We start from the raw sequence: 21,827 nt of genomic DNA on the forward strand, positions 1-21,827 counted from the left end.
TCCTCAAGGACAGAATCATACCTTATTCATTTTTTGTTGTTTCTTCCTTTTCCATCCCTAAAATGCAGACCAGTGAATTACTGGATGAATTATATAGTTGATCAACTTAAATTAATGAAATGAATAAGTTAATGAATTTAAGCTAATTCCTCACTGTTTACAGCCAATAAACAACCAGATTACCTGATTTCCAAGCATTTTCTTCTTAAAGAAATTGAATGAGGAGTCTTCCAAATGTTAGCAATTACACAGACTCAAGGAAACAACTAGGTTAGTAGTTCTTATACATTAATATACTTCAAAACAAGCTGGAAGGTTTGCTAAAACAATTTTGGGAGGTCCACACAGAGTTTTTGATTTTGTAGATCTGAGGTGGGTCTCAAGACTTTGTATTTCTAACAAGTTCCCAGGTGAAGCTGATGCTACTGATTTGTAGACCACACGTTGCAAACCACTCATGAAGGTGACATTATTAAAACACACAGAATTCTCTCCACGGAAAACATTGTAGGAAGACTGTTCTTGAAATGCTTAAAAAATCTCGTTCACTGCCCTGTGGCATAACAAAGTGGAAGGTATCCGTGTTGTACAGCCTCAGCTCTGACACCCACTCAGGATGACCTTAGGAAAGCCACATCCTGCCTTCGTACTTCAGCTTCTTATAAAGAGGTTTACCGTAATTTTTGTATTCTGCAAGCTCTTTCTAGAATGTAAACTCTGACTACAGAATTGAAAGTACATTAACCTTTTATGAAGAACGTTAATTCAGCTCTAGTGATTCTCCAGAAGCTTTGGTTATGAGATTCTGTCATTAGCCAGACCCTGGAAAAGTAACATACTAATATTGGTCATAACTAAAACCAGAAATTGACCTTGCTCATTCTTTTATACTTTCTCTAATATGAAGACATTGAATGTACCCGATTTGGACTGGGGTCTAGTTTCTCTCCTTCCATATCATGTAAGGGCTGCAGAGATAGGAGAATGGAGCAGTTGCCTTCTTTGACTGCGTGTCAGGGGAACTTTAGCTCTTCAGCAGGTGCACAGTAATTTCAACAGAACAACCACTCCAAACGAACAAAGTCTTAAAGGAAAAGCATTTCAAACTCAGTATCTTTTTCTGTTACAAACAATATCCATATTTTAAAATCAGCCACATAGGATAAATATATTTTTATTCTCTTTCTTTTCCAAAAAAGATTTGATTCTTCGTAACCAGAATGCCTTTTTGGATTTCTGTATGTACGGGGTTGGTCTTGTGGATTTACAATGGTCACATAATTTGAAGAAATAGGCAAAACCTAACATTAGTTTTGAGCTTCTGTATGTGGTGATAGGTACCCAAGGTAGTTAATAGTGAAGCATTGCCAATTCATTTACTTGTCTTTGGTAAATTTTCATTGTTCATTTACTTGCCAGTTCATTACTTGTTCATGCTTATTCATTTTTTAATGGTTGACATAGGTTGACACCATCTAGACCAAACAATTGATTATATTTCTCATCCTTTTGTTTGCTCTTTTGTTTGATAGAACATTGAAACAAGTTGCATTCCAAGTGGTACCCTTGATCTGTGAGCTACCACATGCTCTGTAGAAGAGACTCGTGCAGCATCGGGGGGTCACATTCCACTGTTAAACATCTCTAATTTTGAGTGTTCTGCTCTGTATCCCTGTAAACACCATGTGTTAGACTGATGTTTTGATTCTAGCAGAAAGAAGAAAAATGATACAGGCAAAAATAAGATGCAAAATTTATGAAAATCATGGTACTTTTTGAGCAATAACATACTTTCAGAAAACAATCGCCTTTTCTTAATATTATGTCAAAAGTGGTTTATGTGTTACGGGGGTGACAATTGACCATAGATGCCATTTGTCCAGGGACAGTCCTGGTTTATGCCTGTTTACTCAGGAAACTTACTAATAATGCTCTCTTTTGTTACCACATGCTTTAGTGTGGATGATAAACGTGGTCACATTATTTATTAGCAAGTATAAACCACACTTAAAAAACTACTGTTTTGTATGTTTATTAAAGAGGTAAGCTGTAAACATTTTCCGATTACTAGTACATATACAGTTTCTAAAACATGGGGACAAAAACAGTAATTTACTTCATCATATAATTAAGCCTTGATTCAGAAAGAATATCTGATAGACACACTGAAAGTATAATGGCTATGAAACGAAAAGTAGTAGTTCTTCTTTTCCCCATTTACCCAGTCCAGAGTAGTATCTCTTTTCACACATATAATTGTCATAAAAGCTAGGAAAATTAATTTTTATTGAAGCATTCAGAATATAGTCCCTATAAAAAGGGATTCCTACATGTAGAATTTAGGTAAGAAGGGAAACTAGAAAGTTTTCATTTCCTCAGCAAAGGAAGCAAGTTGTCCTTGTTGAGAAATTCAAGAGAGGAAAGCTTGAGGTTGATGTTCAATGATTTTAGAAAGCCTATAACTAAATCTCTTTTTGTCTGAACTCTAAGAGAAGGGTAAAACACTAGAGGAAATAGCCAGAAAAGTTAAGTAGACTAGAGCTCACCGAGATGGCAGAAAAGTCAGAATTGAACCTGGATTCTAAACATTAAGCTAGCACATTCCCTCAACATCAGATTTTTCTATAGCTCAGGTATATACACATTTTCAGTAGGAATACTTGCATGGAAATTAAGTAAAGTGCATTTCCAGCTGTCTCAAATGGTAACATTACTCTCTATATTTTTCAGATGAGCATTTTGTGAATATGTTTGAATTGTTGGACATTATTTTTCTACATCTGTTAAAATATTGTTCATTTATACAGGACTAACTCTGTATTCTTCACAAACATAATTGAACTAAATTAAACCGTAAACAAAACCTGGGAAGCAAACCTCACCCAGACCAATTAAATCCATCACTGGAAAGCGGGGATGAGGTCTTATTACTGGGAGGGCATGTTTATTAGTTTTTTAGGGGTGCCATATCAAAGTACCACAAACTGGTTGGCTCAGGCAATAGAATTTTTCTTTATCTTGTAGTTCTGGAGACTAGAAATACAAGATCAAGGTGTCAGCAGGTTTGATTTTTTTCAGCGGGCTCTCTCCTTGGCTTGCAGATGGCCGCCTTCTTACTACGTCTTCAAATGGTTGGCACTCTGTATTGTCCATGTCCTGATCCCCTCTTTTCATAAATACATCAGTCAGATTGGATTAAGATCTATCCGTATGACCTTATTTTATCTTAATTATTTCTTTAAAGGTCCTGGTTTTACACAAAGTCACATTCCTTGGTATTCAACATTAGGGCTTTAACATACTAATTCTGGGTGGAGATAATCAGCCTATAACATCATGTGTGTGTTAGAAATCCTACTTCAGAGAGACTCTGGGCCACTTACACTGCACACCTGGAAATGTTTAGAACACATTTCATGTAATTCATAATTTTGCTTATAACAGGCTGAATCTTGAAGTCAAGAGCCCTGACTTCTTGGGAAGCAATAGGGGATGTTGGAAACATATAAGCTTTGTCAACTGCAAAAGTGGCTCTTTTGACTGACAATTATATGGATTTTGTGGAGTAATTTAAGCATTCCAAGCCCTACTTTTCTTATCTGAAAAATAGGGATAATGTTTATCTCATGGATTATTGTCTAAGCTAATTATGATAATATTTAAAGTAATTAATATAGTGACTGACATCAGGACTCTAATATTAGTAAAAACAGGATCCTACTCCTTCTTCTATTTATTGACTCTGTATTTGTATTAGTTGTATTTTGCTACTATAAGAAATTGCTACAAACCCAGTGGCCTAAGACAACACTGATTTATTAGGTTACAGTTTTGGAGTTCAGAAGCCTGACATAGTTCTCACTGTTCTAAAATCAAGGTGTTGGTAGGGTTGTGTATGTGTGTGTGCATTTTTTTCTTTTTCTTTTCTTTTCTTTCCTTTTTTTTTTGAGACGGAATTTTGTTCTTGTTGCCCAGGCTGGAGTGCAATGGCACGATCTTGGCTCACCACAACCTCCACCTCTCAGGTTCAAGCAATTCTTCTGCCTCAGCCTCCTGAGTAGCTGGGATTATAGGCATGCGCCACCACGCCCGCCTACTTTTGTAATTTTAGTAGAGAGGGGTTTCTCCATGTTGGTCAGGCTGGTCTTGAACTCTTGACCTCAGGTAATCCACCTGCCTTGGCCTCCCAAAGTGCTGGCATTACAGGCATGAGCCTCTGTGCCCGGCTGGGTTGTTTTTTCTGGAGGATCTGGGAGATAATACGTTTCTTTGTCTTTTCCAGTTTCTAGAAGCCACCTGCCATTTCTTGGCTCATGGTCCCCTTCCTCTATCTTCAAAGCCAACAATGGTGGATTGAGTCCTCATTTTTGTGACCCTGCTTTGGTCATTGTCACATCTCTTTCTCTGATTCTAGCCAGGAACGTTTCTTTGCTTTTAAGACCCATGTGATTAGATTGGAGCCATCTCAACAATCCAGGATAATTTTCCCATTTCAAGGTCCTCAACTTAATTACAGTTGCAAAGTCCTCTGCCAAGTAAGGTGACATAGTCACAGATTCACAATAATGGGGCTATTACTCTGCCTGCTGCAGTATCCTTGGACACATTTCCACCCAGCCAATTGTTTGACACTAACGTGGAGATACTGCAGTAACTGCCCTTACATTGAGAGGTTTATTTTGGAAAGTTAATGCATTATTTTCTTTTTGAGAATAACAATTGTGTAGTGAATAAAGTTTCTTATTTTATTCTATAGCCATATGAGAAATGAAGACTTATTATCAAAGCCATAAACAGAAATTCTATCAATTCTCCTTACATTGTGGTAAATTTCTTACCTTTTCTTTCCTTTTTTTCTTCTGTACCTGACACCTATCCCACTGATTCTCTTGTACTTTAGTGATAGCTCTTGCTTATCTTTCAAGTTCAATACAAAAGGCTACTATATAATTTAATTAATCAAAATATTTCATTTGCCAACTATTATAGAAACAAAAAAAATTGAAATTTGGATGTAGTTCTTCTCTATTGGATACTTAGCCTGATACTGAGCTTAATGCTATATTCTTTTAAACACTTATTAAAAGTTTATTTTTGTATAGATGAGGTTTTAATGTGTTGCCCAGGCTGGTCTTGAACTCCTCAGCTCAAGCAATCTACCTTGGCTTTCCAAAGTGCTAGGATTACAGGCATGAACCACTGCACCTGGCCAGTGCTATATTCTAAGATTCCTGAAAGCCATTATTTTTTGAGCTGGTTCCAAGATAAACTGATGATATAATTTGGAAGTACATGATGTTTTTCCTTGGAATGTTACTGCCTCCAGTTTGTTTGTAGAGGCTAGTCCTTTTCTGTGCATAGGGAATTAAAGGGTAGGCAACACATATTATACCTTCATCTGTTATATTGATAGACTATAAAACAGTACTTCAGAATTGGAGTTTTATAGGCAAAGATACCAGAGTTTAACCCTTGGTCTGCCATTTTTCTAGCTGACTGACCTTGGGAAAGTTTTACCTTATTTAGACCTTTATTTTCTCATCTATTGAATGTAGTAATAGCAAATGTATAGGCTTGATTTGGGAATTAAATAAAATAATGCTTAAAATACATATTTCACAGTGTCTAGCACACAAGAAAGAAAATATTTATTAACTTTAGTTATTATATTTTGTCTTCAGCTTTCCAAATGGCTGCCATGAAGGAAATGGGAAAGGGGAGAAATTTAGATTTATAAAAATTAGTGTAAATGAGTTTTTCCTTTCCTATGGGAAGACCCAAAACACTTATAGGAAGTAAAAATGGTGAACAAATTTTAAAATGTAAACACCTTCCAGGTAGGAACTTATCTTCCCCATCAAAGTGGGTCTCAGCTTTTCTCCATCAGTTCCTTCCTGTTTACTATTCACTGAAAAAAAATTCTATCCCTTTTAGATTTGTCCTTTAGGTTAAAATCAAGGTGTCGGTGGGGCTGTGTATTTTTTCTCAAGGATCTGGGAGAGAATATGTTTCCTTGTCCTTTCCAGCTTCTAGAAGCCACCTGCCATTTCTTGGCTCATGATTGCCTTCCTCCATCTTCCAAGCCAACGAGAGTGGGTTGAGTCTTCGTTTTTGTTACCCTACTTTGGTTGTTGTCACATCTGTTTCTCTGATTGTAGTCAGGGAAGTTTTTCTGCTTTTAAGGACCCATGTGAGCCATCCCAACAATCCAGGGTAATTTTTCCATTTCCAGGTCCTCATCTTAATTACATCTATAAAGTTCTCTGCCAAGTAAGGTGACATAGTCACCTCAATACAAAGGACCTAATTCACATGATGCCGAATCTGGAGACGTGAGCAAATGGGAGAAGAAAATGGGAAAATATTTCCTGGGGGATTTGAGCAGAAATGCGCTGCAGGAGTTGTCGTAGGAGTTGTCAAAAGACAAAATTACGATAAACTTAAAAATTGAATTGGCTTTTGTTTGTGATTCTGGAATAGAGCAAAACATCATTTTATAAAATAGAATGAGTTGGGCATGATAGAATGGCTGGTTTTTGTAAGGTGGGGACATGAAAACAGAAAAATAAAAAAAGTGACTGGTTAACATCAAGTCACTCCAGGTTCCTTTTCTTGTAAGTGTTAAAGCAAAGAGGACTTCCTTAAATGATGCTGACTTAGATTGACTGTGCTCTTTCTGATAGATTTCTGTGAATCTCCTCTTTCCAGGAAAAATTGGCTTAAAGCGCAGTTTGATTGTGTGGTATTTAGCATGCGTTGACCCCATTTTTATTTGTTTTGGGCTGCTGGGGCCTAGGCAGGACACTAATCCAAAACAATGGATTCCACAAATTTTAACATAGGAAAAAGAAGAAAGAGGATTCTAAAAATTATTGTTGTGGACTGTGTGTTTACTTTGAGATGTTAAAGAAATACCATAAGCAGGTGATTATCTTGAACTTAGGTTTTAGTCATGAATCCATTTATGTGCTATATAGTTCTTTAATGGGACCATGTGAATCACAGCCTCAATAGGCTTACACAAAGTGTTAAAAGAAAAACCTTAGACAAATTAAATATAACAGAGTTTAATTGAGCAGAGAAGGATTGTCGCATTGGGCAGCCTCCCAGGCCAGGGTAGAGGCAGAGAGACTCCAGCAGAGCCACGTGGTGGAAGAACATTTATGCACAGAAAAAGGGAAGCAACCTACGGAAAACAGGTGTGTGAGGTACGGATTGGTTACAGCTCTGTGTTTGCCTTATTTGAACACAGTTTGAATAGTTGGCTGCCTTTGATTGGCCAAAACTCGGTGATTGGAACAAGAACAGGTTACAGTCTGTTTATACATCCAGTTAGGTTACAGTTACTGTGCACAGAGAAAGCATGAGGCCAAATTTTGAATATATAAGGAGGCAACTTTGAGCTAAATTTAATTTAACAAAAAGGTATACATGTTTTGAAAGGATAAGTTTACAAAATAACAGATATTGTGGGAGAGAGAAAGAAATAAATGAGAGAAAAGGAGAAGGAAAAGAGAAAGCAGGAGGGGGAAAAAGATGGATATGAATAAAAAAAGGGAGGAAGACGTAAGACAAACTACTTATTTCAACATTCTGACTAAAGTAGAACCCTGCAATCTGAGTTGTTTGTATCCAGATTCAACCACTCAGAGTCACATTTAAAGTCACATTTTAGGCAAGGCAAGACCACATATCAATTTGCTAACCTTACATTTTAAAAGCCTTAACCACTGGTTTATTTTGGGTGCCATGGAAACAAATAACTAGCTTTACTAACCGGACACTTTTAAGCTGGTGGTTTTGGCTAGGTGTGGTCACAGCTAGAATCAGGGACCAAAACTGAGCCTCAATCTTGACTAAGCAGATGCAGAGATGTTCAATAACAAGTGACAGTTTCATCTTAGACACAGATTACAGATTACACGCTCTCAAATTTCAAATTTTGGCTTTGTCATTAGACCATAATTCTACCTCTGGTATATCGTTTCATTTTTGCTCATCCTTTTCTGGAAGCAATAGCAATTTTCATGCGGAGACTGATCTCATGTCCAGGTAGCTGATGTCTCACATTTATGAGTTAGATGCTGGTTTGATTTTTTTGTTTGTTTAGCCCCTAGCCATGTCCTCAGAAGCTCATTATAGAGAAAGCAGAAGTTATAGTAACCAAAAATTAGAGCTATAACTCTTACACTTTCAAATTCATACAACAAAGTGCAGATGAGTACCAAGGTTTTAGAAGACTCTGCTCAGGGTCACAGAAACCAAAATCAAAACAAGGCAGGACTCCTACAATTCAGTGAATGATGATCTGGTGCACAAGACTGGCAAAATCATAAATCGCCACCATGCAAGTCAGAAAGTAATCATTATAAACTAAGTAATCTCTGAGTACAAAGAAGAAAAAAGGGAAAATGCCACTGATTAGGAAGTTTATTTTTAATTCTGTAGCTTATCTTTTCTTATCCTAAGAGATTATATGTGTGCAGGTTATTGAGTAAACATCAAAACTAGTCCTCCATAATCTAGTAAATGATAATTACTCCGCCATTTTCTTCTCTTTCAATTTTTGTCCTTTTATACATAGTTTTACTTGAGATTTAGCTGTATAATTTGTATCTCACTTACCTTTTTAAAAATGTCACAAACACTTTCCCATGTTTTTAGAAACGTTGTCAATAATATTGCAAAGTCTCTATAAAATTTATGTATAACTTTTAACATCCGTTATTATTGAATACATAAATGGCTCCCTTTTTTGTTTAGTTGATTTTAACATTAAGTTAATTAGGGGGATTTTGGTATTCAGGTGAATGATGGTGGCCTGAATTCTTTGTACCATTTTAACGAAACAGACATTATTATAAAATTGGTGTTAAGAAGCTTCATTTTAAATTTGGTTTCACCCCATCTCCAGGAGTTACACAAATTACCCAGGTGCTTCTGTCAAGGCTCTCAGAACTCTAAGAACGTTGAAGAACCTTAGCTCTGGTGCAGTAATGTGAAGATCTGGCATACCCCTCTGTATGGTGGCAGAAAACTGAAACAGTATAGAGCTAATTCCCTTCCCCTTGAAATTCACAGATCCTTCAGTAAATAGACATTTGATATTTGATATAGTTTCTTGTTCTGCCTGTCTCTTTGGCCCTACTGCAGAAATTGTCACACTTTGATGTAAAATAAATTCTTTGAAGAAAAAATAATCACTTAGGGAGCTTGTTACAATGCAGATTTCTGGGCTCCCCTGCCATACATTTAGTTCAGTAGGTCTGGAGTAGGTCTAGGATTTAATTCCTAATGCACTTCCCAGAAAAGCTGTATTTTGAAAAACATTTCCACAGGAAATAAAGCACTGAGCTGTGCCAGGACAGCATGGGGATTCTCGTATTCCCTGCCAAGCTCAAGTTGGAGATGGGATATCATACTTTCCTATTAGTGTGCTTCCAACAGACTTGACCAAGATGGTCCCAACAGAAAGGGCCAATTATTATGGATTCAGATTTCCCCCCATGTTTTACCTTTGACTCCTTAGCAAGAACATGATTTGCAACATAGAAAAAATATCTGGCAGGTTGGCAGTCCAGTGTGTAATCTAGTTTTAGGCTAAGCAGAATTCAGACACAGCAGTAAGGTTTGTGGGCTGGTGCCCAGTAATTACAGTTGGTGAGAAGAGTTCCACTCTGTTTTACTTGCTCATGGTTTGAGGTCACAATCAGATCATTTATCAGCATCATACATTTGTCCAGCATCATTTCTCTTCTGCACTCTGAGTTGACATTTTAATGGATTGTTTATAGCCAACATGGTAGCAAGATACAGGATGTTGATTCACTGTTAATTTATTTCAATGGGGAAGATTACCAAAGCAGCATATGTCTTTGATATGGTTTGGCTGTGTCTCCACCCACATCTCACCATGAAATATAATAATCTTCCTGTGTTGTGGGAGAAACCCATTAAGAAGTAATTGAATCATAGGGATCATAAGGGCAGGTTTTTCTTCTGCAATAGTGAATAAGTCTCATGGGATCTGGTGGTTTTATAAAGGGAAGTTCCCCTGCTCATGTCCTCTTGCTTGCCGCCATGTAAGACATCCCTTTGCCTTTCCTTCATCTTCTGCCATGATTGTGAGGCCTCCCTAGCCATCTGGAACTGTGAGTCCACTAAACTTCCTTCCTTTATAAGTTACCCAGTCTTGGGTATGTCTTTATTAGCAGTAAGAAAATGAACTAATACACTCTTGTTTGTTTTTGTTTGTTTGCTTTTGTCATTGTGAGCAACCCGGATAGATGGTGCTTTCCCTCCCTTGTTCTCACCTGTCCTTTGATTGTATGACTTTTCTTCCATAAAAGCTTTCATTTAGTATAGTATTTCACTTGGGACATAATATTTATTATCAGTAAAAATTAAAGTAATAGAGCTAAGCTAGCAAACTCAAGACCCACTTTTTTTCAAAAAGTCAAACTCAATGTAAAACATCCTAATTTTCCATAGAAAAATAGCTTGATAAAGTTTGTGTAGCCAATTAAATCTCAATTTGCCTATTCAACACCTCAATTGTTTTGTATTTTTATTTTTTTCCAAGGTCCCGTAGAATCAGTTGGCTGGAAAAAAATTAGCAAACTGAATTTTAAAATACAATTTGTAAGTAATATCATCTGGCTGAGAGGTGAAAGCTGAGCAGATAAATTGAAGCTGGACACCCCTTCTCTAGAGAGAAATGGAGAAGGGCTAGCACATTACTAACTTTGCTGTGGTATCTGAGTTTATTACATGTTTGTGTTGCTGACTTAAGTACTTCATACAATGAAAATGTAGCAATAAAGAGTTGCTCTTTAATCTGCCATATATGCTCTGTTTTTCAATTTGGAAAGTAGCTTCGCTGCACAGTGGATATACTCTGGAAAACGTGTTTGCAAATTGAATTTTTTAAAAAGAAATCACACGTTTTCTGGTGGTAGACAATTTTTTTTTTTTTTTTTTTTTTGAGGCAGAGTCTCGTTCTGTCACCCAGGCTGGAGTACAGTGGCGTGATCTCAGCTCACTGCAGTCTCCGCCTCCCGGGTTCACACCATTCTCCTGCCTCAGCCTCCCGAGTAGCTGGGACTACAGGCGCCCGCCACCTCGCCTGGCTAGTTTTTTGTATTTATAGTAGAGATGGGGTTTCACCATGTTAGGCAGGATGGTCTCGATCTCCTGACCTTGTGATCTGCCCACCTCGGCCTCCCAAAGTGCTGGGATTACAGGCATGAGCCACCGCGCCCACCTGGCAATTTTTAGGAATAATTCTGTGGTGATCTTTTAAAAGGTGAAGTCAGAAATTTCTTCATAAATTCAAATTGTAATGTTTCCATTTGAGAATATTATTGGTTGGTATGTCATTATATATAAGGGAGAAAAGAATGTAACCTAGCTATCGAGGCCTGCATTCCAATCCTGTTTCATTGTTTTGCTCTAGAGTTGAGAGATGGCATTAAATGATGTTTGAGTAGACTTTTACTTTTATAATTCCAGAATTTCAATTTCCAATTTTTAGTGACTGGCTTTGTTCAAAATAAAGCATGAGCACGCAATAGATACCAACATATTCTGATGTTGCACCATCCAGTACAGCAGCCACTGGCCACATGTGGCAACTGGGTACTTGAAAGACGGCTGGTCTAAACTAACAAGTGCTGTAAGTGTAAAGTGCATACTAGATTTCAAATATTTGATTAAAATTGTGAAATATCTCATGAATTAATACTTTTTATATTGATTATGTTACTGTGATATTATCTTGGATATACTGGATTCAATAAAACATATCAAAATGAATGCCATGTGTTTCTTATTTTAAATGTAAACATTTTATTTTATTTAACTTTTATTTTAGATTCCGGGCATACATATGTGCAGGCTTGTTACAAAGGTATGTTGTGTGATGCTGAGATTTGAGGTACAATGGAACCCATCACCCAGGTAAGTGAGCATAGTACTGAACAGGTAGCTTTTCAAACCTTGTCCCCCTCCCACCCTCCCCATTCTTGTATTCCTCAGTGTCTATTGTTCCCGTATTTATGTCTATGTGTGCCCAGTGTGCAAACATTTTACATTTAAATAATTTAAATTTAAGCAATTAATCAGAATCTGGTAAACCATCTAATAAATACAAAATTTAAACTTCCTTATGGCTTACATTGTATTTTTATTGGGCAGTGCTACTCTTAAGGGACAGCACATCCTACAAAGGACCTCTCCTTAAAAGCAGAGAACTTTTCACTACTGGTGTTGTTCAAGAAAAGCCTTGATGATGTAGAAGAGAATCTTTGAAGGTAAGATGAAAACATTATGTCTCAAAGTACAGTTCACAGAACACTAGTCCCTGAGATACACCACCGCAGTCAAGCAAGTTTAGGCAACTCTATGCTACTAACCTCCTCTTTCTGATTCCCAACACTCATTAGTGTAATGAAGGCTCAGAGAAGTTACCCTGTAGTGAAACTTACTTTCCTTGAGTTAATCCACTTTTTTTTTTCCAAATTCGTTTGAAAAAAAAAATCCTTTTAAAAATGTATTAATGATACCTAATAGCAGCCTGTAGAATCAAGAAAATCACTTTGAAAAATTCTGTTAAATTAGATCATTGCTAAGTCCCTTTTGTCTGTTGTATGTTTATATGCAATTTATAGGACCTCATCCTAGGGATTAGGTGTAACTGCTTCTGTGTATATATGCTTCTATTCAAAAGAATCCTTCCCCTATTCTATGTAAAATGTTTTCCTTCACTTTTCTAAGTTATTTGAAATATCATCAGTCGGACGTATTTGTGTTATCAACCACCCTCTTGAAAAAATTCCTAACTTGCCCTACTCTTCAAAGAAGGTATAAAATCAAGAGTTCAAGGAGGGGCTACTGCAATGTGTGAGAGATATATAGAAGGATAGGTGAGGGGATGCTAAAAAGACACCTGCCCTTTTTGAAATGTTATGTTTAGTGTATTCCCTATCAGGAAAAGTGCTGCTGTGTTATGGGTTAAATAGGTGGCTACAGACTCACTGGGGAGCCTAAAGATGATTTATAACTTTGTTATAAAGCATTCCAAAAAACCAATTTACAAGCAAATGTTAGGAGCATAAATTGTAAGTTAGACACTACCGGTGTATATATAGATTCACTCAGAACCTCAGGGAATAGAAGCAATCAATGTCCTGTGCATTGCTTCAATGCACAGTCTTGCTTTTTGCAATAAGCTCTTTGCTTCTTCAAACAGCAAGAAGATGGAGAGAAAGAACAAAAGTTTTATAACAGTATTTGAGGATCTCATAAATTATAAAGTAACATCAAGAAGCCCTCACCAAGAATTTCCCTAGATTACAAACAATGAAACAATGAGGTTTCATTCTTTTTTTTTTTTTTTTTTTTTTGAGACGGAGTTGCGCTCTTGTTGCCCAGGCTGGAGTGCAATGGCGTGACCTCGGCTCACTGCAACCTCCATCTCCCAGGTTCAAGAGATTCTTCTGCCTCAGCCTCCCAAGTAGCTGGGATTACAGGCGCCTGCCACCACGCCCGGCTCACATTTTTTTTGTATTTTTAGTAGAGATGAGGTTTCACCATGTCAGCCAGTCTGGTCTCGAACTCCTGACCTCAGGTGATCTACCTGCCTTGGCCTTCGAAAGTGCTGGGATTACAGGCGTGAGCCACCACATCTGGCCAAGGTTTTATTCTTAAAGATACTCTTTCATAAAATAAACCAAGTTATTTTTTTCTCATAGAATATATAAGAGTAGATAGACATATACATATGCGAGCAGCCCAAACTTAAAAAGCCTCAAACACTCATCTGCAGTTTTTAAGGAAAAATACATTTATTGGATTCACAAGGCATTAAATCACACGTAGACTCGTAGTGGGTGTTTATTGATTTCACATACTTCAGGTCAGAGAGCCTGAAATGGGGCAAAAACAAGGAGAATTTAAACGAAATTATTATTTTAAAATATTTATACTTTATTAAAACTGGAAAAGATATTAAATATAAACCCACGCTGAGATGTGGAACATTTGTTTTTTTTGTTTTGTTTTTTTTGTTTTTTTTTTTGAGACGGAGTCTCGCTGTGTCGCCCAGGCTGGAGTGCAGTGGCCGGATCTCAGCTCACTGCAAGCTCTGCCTCCCGGGTTTTTACGCCATTCTCCTGCCTCAGCCTCCCGAGTAGCCGGGACTACAGGCACCCGCCACCTCGCCCGGCTAGTTTTTTTTTGTATTTTTTAGTAGAGACGGGGTTTCACCGTGTTAGCCAGGATGGTCTCGAACTCCTGACCTCGTGATCCGCCCGTCTCGGCCTCCCAAAGTGCTGGGATTACAGGCTTGAGCCACCGCGCCCGGCCGGAACATTTGTTTTAAAGGGTTTCAGAAAGTTGCTCTTCGACCTGCCTTCTTTGCTGAATGTGCAAATGAATATGTTTTGTTTTCTAATTTGCATTATTGAGATAAGAAGTTATGAACAGTAAGTAAACCACTTTTCGATGAGTTTTAACAGATATATATGGTCATTTAACCAATTATTCCTTTGGATTCCTCTGTAGTCCATTCCTGCCCATTATCTGCAGCCTCTGGCAAACACAGATCTGCTTTTACTGTAACTTTTCCTTTTCCAGAGTTTTGTGCAAATGAAACCTTCTCTTATAATACTTGTGTAGTATCTTGTGTTTGACTTCTTTTGCTTAGCATAATGCATTGAGATTCATCCAGTAGTTTGATCTTTTTTAAAAAAAATTGTTTAGTAATATTTCTTGAATGAGTTTATTCATTCATTCATTCGTTCGTTCATTCATCTGTTTATTCATTCACCCATGATGGAAAACTGAGTTGTGGCTAGTTTTTGGTCATTATGAATAAAGTTGCTGTGAATGTCAACAGACACATCTTTATGTGGACATAGATTTTTATTTCTCTTGGAACATATTTAGGAATAGAATTGCTGGATTGTATGTGAAGTTGATATGCTTAACTTTAGAATTAACTGCCAAACCATTTTCCTCAATGACTGTTCCATTTTATATTCATACTGGCAACATATGAGAGTTCCAGGTGCAGACATCGTCACAGAGGTGTGTTGCATCTTTTTGAATATTAGGCATTATAATGGGTGCATACTGATAATATACTGTGGTCTTAATTAGCATTACATTAATGGCTAATGACGTTGAGCATCTTTTCATGTAATTATTTAGCTTTTGCATATATTTTTAGTGAATTATATATTCAAAACTTTTGCTCAAGTTTTAAACTTGTCATTTTTAAACTTTTAACCCAATTTAATTTTCCTATTACTGGGTTTTAAGAATTCTTGATGTATTCTAGAAATAGATCCCTCATAAGATAAATGTTTTCCATGTACTTTTTCCTAGTCGGGCCTACTGCTGCGTATTCTTAATGTCCTTTAAAGTAATACACTTTTAATTTTGCTTTTAAATTGTGTTCTTTGTGTTCGATGTTAAAATTTTATACCTAAGTCAAGGTCCTAAGGATTTTTTCCCTATGTTTTCTTGTGAAAGTATTCTAGTTTAGCTGTTACATGTAGGCAAATGATCCACTCAGAATTAACTTTTGTATATGGTATGAGGTATGGGTTGAGATTTATTTATTTGTTTATTTCGCATATGGCTATTCAATTATTACAGCACCATTTGTTGAAGAGAATATCCTTTCCCCATGGAATTACCTTGGTACATTTGTCAAAAATCAATGGGCCATCTAAATACAGTTCTGTTTTTTTTGTCTTTCTATTCTGCCTTATAGACCTGTATATCTAACCTTCCACCGGTAACAGGTTATCTTGACTAGTGTAGCTTTATAATAAGTATGAAAATCAGGTAGTATAAGCTCTCTCTTTTTTTTATTCTTTTCAAAAATTGTTTTAGCTCTTCTAGATCCTTTGAATTTAAATATTCGTTTTAGAATTAGTTTGTTAATTTTACAAAATAGCCTGCTGGGATTTTGACTGGGGGTTTATCGAATGTAAAAATCAAAGTGGGGACAGCCGACATCTTAACAATGTTGAATCATCCTAACCATGGACACAATATGTCGCTCCATGGATTTAGAGCTTTAATTTCTCTAGGCAATGTTTGATAGTTTCCAGAATACAGGTCTTGCACATATTTTGTAAAATTTATTCCTAAATATTATATGTATATGGGTGTTACTGTAAATAGATTTTTAAAATAATTTTATAATTGTATGCTGCTAGTATGTAGAAATGCAATTGATTTTGGGGTACTACCTTTATACAACTAATTTTGCTAAACTCATTAATTAGTTCTAGTAGTTTTTCTTTAAAGATCCCTTAGGCATTATAGATGTATAGATGATTATATCTGTATAGATGATCATGTCATCCGCAAATAAAAACAATTTACTTATCCATTCCCTTGATTTGTTGTGCTGTCTAGAACCTCTGTATAATGTTGAAAAGAAGTGGTGAGAACTTATATCCTTGTACCCTTTCTTAGGGGAAACGTTTTTGGTCTTTTACCTCTAAGTATGATGTAGAAATTTTGAAGATACACTTTTTTGGAGTCAGGAAGATCTCTTCTACTTTCAGTTTGCTGAGGATTTTTTTGTTTTTTGAATTTCAAGATCAGGAATTGGCATTGAATTCATCAAATTATTTTTATGAATCAATTGAGATTATTATGTATTTGATATATTTTAATCTGTTAGAATTGTGAGTTACATTGATTAATTTTTGAATATTAAATTAACCTTGCAATTCCTGGTATAAACTCTCTTGGTCATGATGTATTATGATATGTGTGTGAATGTGTGTGTTTGTGTGTGTGTGTGTGTGTGTGCATTCATCTGCTAAAACTTTGATAAAGATGTTTCTGTTCATGTTGAAGAGGAATATTAGCTGGCAGTTTTTTAAAAATAATATGACTTTTCTTGCTTTGGTGTTAGAGTAATGCTGGTATCAGTATAATATGTTGATTTGTACTGGATTTTTTTTTTCTTCTCTAATATAAGATGTTAGTGTAATTAATTTTATTCTAGCACAGCTTTGGCTGGGCCCCACAAATTTTGATATTTGGTGTTTCCACATTCATTTTGTTCAAAACATTTTCTGACTTCCCAGTTGATTTCTTCTGTGATTCATGAATTATTTATATGTTATTTAATTTCCCAATATTTGGTTATTTCCCAATTATCATTTTGTTGACTATACATACTTTAATTCTTTTAAAGTCAGAGAACATTCTTTAAGATGTAAATTATTTTAACTTTATTTAAACTTATTGCCCAACATGATCTAGTTTGATAAATGTGTACACCTGAAAAAAATGTACTCTGCTTTTGTTCAGTGGAATGTTCTGTAAATATCACATCAATTTGATTGATAGTTTTGTTTATGTGTTCCATAGTTTTACTTCTTCTTAAAATCTATTTGTTCTATCAATTACTGAAAGAAGACTTGAAATATTCAATCATAATCATATATTTGTCTATTTATAATTTCATTTCTATCATTTTCTTTATGTGTTTTAAGACTGTGTTATAGGTGCATACATTTAGAAGTGTTATGTCTTTTTCAGTTGACCTCTTTATCTTCAGGAAAGGTTTCTTTTGGTTCCTGTTAATTTCCTTGCTCTGACATCTATCTTGTCCAATATTAATATGGCTACTCTGACTTGCTTTAACTAGTGTTTGTTTAGTGTATATTTCTGACTTTTGTAGTTTTAATCTATTTGTATCTTTTTGTTTAGTAAGAATTTCTTGTGGACATAATGTAGGTTGTTCTCACTTTATCCAATTAGAAAATCTATGATTTTTAATTAGAATGTTTAGACCACTCATATTTAGTAAATTCATAGATATAATGGAATTTTCTTCTTTTAATCCAATCTGTTCTTTTTTCTTTTCCTGATTTTTTATTAGAGTAATTGAATATTTCTTATGATTCCATTTTATATACACTATTGGCTTATTAGCTACATCTCTTTGTTTTAGTTTTAAGTGGCTGCCCTAAACTTTACAACATATACATTTACCTTATTATCACTGCCTATCTCAAAATGATATTATGATATTTTACATATAGTTTCAGAAACTTACAATCTATTCCCACCCTTCCTTGGTATTAATGTTATTATGTATTTTGCCTGAAAAATGTGCTTTAACCTTTCTGGCATTACAGACTGGCTGGTGATAAATTCTCCTGGATCCTTTATGATTATTTTACCCTTATTATTGAAAAATATTTTCACTTGGAATAGAATTGTAAGTTGACATTTCTTTTCCTTCCATTTTAAATATTTCATTCCAATGACTTCTGGCTTGCATAGTTTTGAAAGTAAAGTTGGCTAGTCATTCTTGTCTTTGTTTCGCTGTACTTAATGTGTCTATTTTCCCCACTGGCTGCTGGGTTTTTTTTTTTTTTTTTTTTCCTTTTCTTTTTTTCTTTGAGATGGAGTCTCACTCTGTCACCCAGGTTGGAGTGCAGTGGCATGATCTTGGCTCACTGCAGCCTCTGCCTCCCAGGTTCAAGTGATTCTCCTGCCTCAGCCTCCCGAATAGCTGGGATTAGAGGTGCCCACCATCACATCTGGCTAATTTTTGTACTTTTAGGAGAGACAGGGTTTCACCATGTTGGTCACGCTAATCTCAAACTCCTGACCTCAGGTAATCTTCCCACCTTGGCCTCCCAAAAGGCTGGGATTACAGGCATGAGCCATTGTGCCCAGCCCCTACTGACTGCTTTTAAGATTTTCTCTTTATCATAGTTTTGTAGTAATTTGATTTTGATGTATCATGATATTGTTTTCTTTGTTTTTTACTCCTTAGGGTCTTTTGAGTTTCTTGGATTTGAGAGTTTATAATATGAATTTTTTCAGCTATCATTTGTTCATTTTTTTTTCAGTCCCACCATCCTCTTCTCTACTTCTGGGAGTCCAATTATATGCATACATGTTAGACTGCTTGGTCTTATCCCAGAAATCACTGATGATGTGTTCATTTTTATCTCTTTTACCTGTTTTTTCTCCCTTTTCTTCATTTGGATTGTTTCTATCATTATGTCATCAAGTTGGTCAATTTTTCAGAGTCTAATCTGATGTAAATGCTACACAGTGTATTATTATTTCAGATATTGTATTTTCTATCTCTAGAGATTACATTTGGGTCTCATTTATAACTTTTACTTCTGTCTTCACTCACTATGTTTGTATCTTTCCCCACCTTCTTGAACATATGGAGCATATACATATAATGGCTGTATTAATTTTTGTTGTTTGCTAATGCTAGCATTTGTCATGTTTTTGTCTGTTTCTATTGATTGATTGATTTTTCTTCTATTTATGGATTATATTTTCCTGCTTCTTTTGCTGCGTAGTAATTTTTGACTAGATGCCAGTCACTGTAATTTTTATCTTATTGGGCACAAGATTTTAGTATTTTTTTTACAGTGTGTTGGATTTTTTTCCAGCATAAAATCAAGTTACTGGACTCAATTCGATCAATTTCAGGCTGCCTTTTATGCTGTGTTAGAGGTGTCACTTAGCATCCTGGTCTAGCACAAATTTAGACTCACAATTCACACAATGTCCTAATGTCCTGTGTGTAAACACAATGTCTAAGATCCTGTGTATTACTTGTATATTACATGGTCTTTTCAATGTGGCTGGAGGGTATACAAACTATTCTCAACCTTATTTATGCTCCCCCCAAATTATGACCTACTGCTTTTCTGCACTTCTTGCTTCATCCATGGGTAGCATCCTCTTACCATATGATCCATACTAACCCAAAGACCAGAAGGAACTCCTTTGTGCATCTATGGAGTTTTCTTTCTGTTAAGTTTCCTTTTTTCAGACATTCTATCCCACAGATTCTTATAAACTTGACATCCCCCAATTCTGATTTTTGTCTCTTCAGCTCAATGAGATGACCAAGTTCTGTGGTGTTTTTGTTTGTTTGTTTGTTTGACAGAGTCTCACTCTGTCACCCAGGCTGGAGTGTAGTGGCATGATTTGGGCTAACTGCAACCTCAGCCTCCTGGGCTCAAGCGATTCTCCTGGCTCAGCCTCAGCAGTAGCTGGGATTAAAGGCATGCACCACCATGCCCAGCTAATTTTTGTGTTTTTAGTAGAGATGGGGTTTTGTCATGTTGCCCAGGCTAGTGTCAAACTCTTGGACTCAAGTGATTCACCTGCCTTGTCTTCCCAAAGTGCTGGGATTACAGCCACCATGCCCAGCTTTTTCTTTTTTCTTTTCTTTTCTTTCTTTCTTCTTTCTTGCTTGCTTTCTTCTTTCTTTTTCTTTCTTTCTTTCTTTCTTTTCTTTCTTTCTCTTTCTTTCTTTTTCTTTCTTTCTTTCCTTTCCTTTTCTTTTTTTCTCTTTCTTTCTTTCTCTTTCTTTCTCTTTTCTTTCTTTCTCTCTTTCTTTCTTTCTTTCCTTTCCTTTTCTTTCTTTCTTTTTTTGTCTCCTTTTTCTTTCTTTCTTTTTTTGTCTCCTTTTTCTTTCTTTCCTTCCTTTTTCTCTCTTTTTCTTTTTTCTCTTTCATTTTTTTTTCTCTCTCTTTCTTTCCTTTTTATTTTTAACTGTACTGCTTCTTGGAACCTGTCACTTGGCAGTAAGCTGAAGCATTCGTAGGGTTTACATCATTTCTTTCCCTCCTTTTGGGGATCAATGCACTGTATTGCTTGTTATTCAATATCTGAAAACCATTGTTCTGTACATTTTATCTGACTTTTTTTCTAGTTGTTTAATATGTGAGAGTAAATCTGGTCCCTGTTATTCTATAATGGCCAAGTGAATATTACGCTTCTCATGCAGAAAATAGAACACTGTCTCTACTTTTTACAAAGGGAATCTTGTTTCCTCAGCATTCATAACAATGAAGCTCAGCTTCTAAACAACTAGTAATATTAACTTATTTATAATCTTATATTTAGCGAGAAGGCTGGGGCATGAGAGAAATAATCAATTTATATTTGTACAATCTCATGCTCTTCTGTAATTAGTGGTTGAAACTTACGCCAATGGTTGTTTGCTTTTTAATGTCCGGATTTGTATTCACACATCTAGGGTAGTTTCTGATGTTGGTGACTGTGTGTTTAACTTAGTTTTTTGACTCAAGAATGACATCCAAGTATTTCACTATGCTTCCTTATGAGCTTATTTTTAATAGGAATTGGCTGAACTATATTTCCAAGTATAGATATAAGAGAATCAAAGTGACTAATTCTAGAAAATAATGAAATTTCAAAAACAATTTTTATCTGCTTCCATTTCCCCTACATTGTCTAAAAGGACTTTACTGAAAATGCATCATAGCTAAGTTTCCCAATTTGATTCTTTAGTAGGTAGTTGCTTGCAGAAATAGGAATTTTTGACTTTCTTTCTTCCCTCCTGCCCCTTCATTTAAAAAAGAAAATTCCATTTTGTTCTCTTTCCCTTTTTCCTCTAAAAATGATATATGTGGTCCTCTAAACTCCTTCTCATTACCACATTTACCATCATTGTTCATGTCTCTATATTTTGATTCCATGCTATTTCCTTTGCCTAGAATATCTTTACCATATTTCTTTCTTGGATGACTCTCATGGATACTTTAAGGCTCAGATTAGACACCATCAAATAGACTAATTTGTATCAAGTTATGTGTCCAACATGTATAAATATTTGTAATCAGTAAACGAAAACATAAAGTGAATTATCTGCTTTGGTATCTTCCCCGCTACAGCTCAAGGATAAGAAGTATATAACTGATAATAATGCGGAGTCTAGAATCCAACCTTTTTACTCTTTGGGTTCAAATCCTGGTTCTACCCACTAAATAGCTATGCAAAAT

Source organism: Macaca mulatta, chromosome 11 (assembly GCF_049350105.2).
Source record: "Macaca mulatta isolate MMU2019108-1 chromosome 11, T2T-MMU8v2.0, whole genome shotgun sequence".
NCBI classification, from domain to species: domain Eukaryota; kingdom Metazoa; phylum Chordata; class Mammalia; order Primates; family Cercopithecidae; genus Macaca; species Macaca mulatta.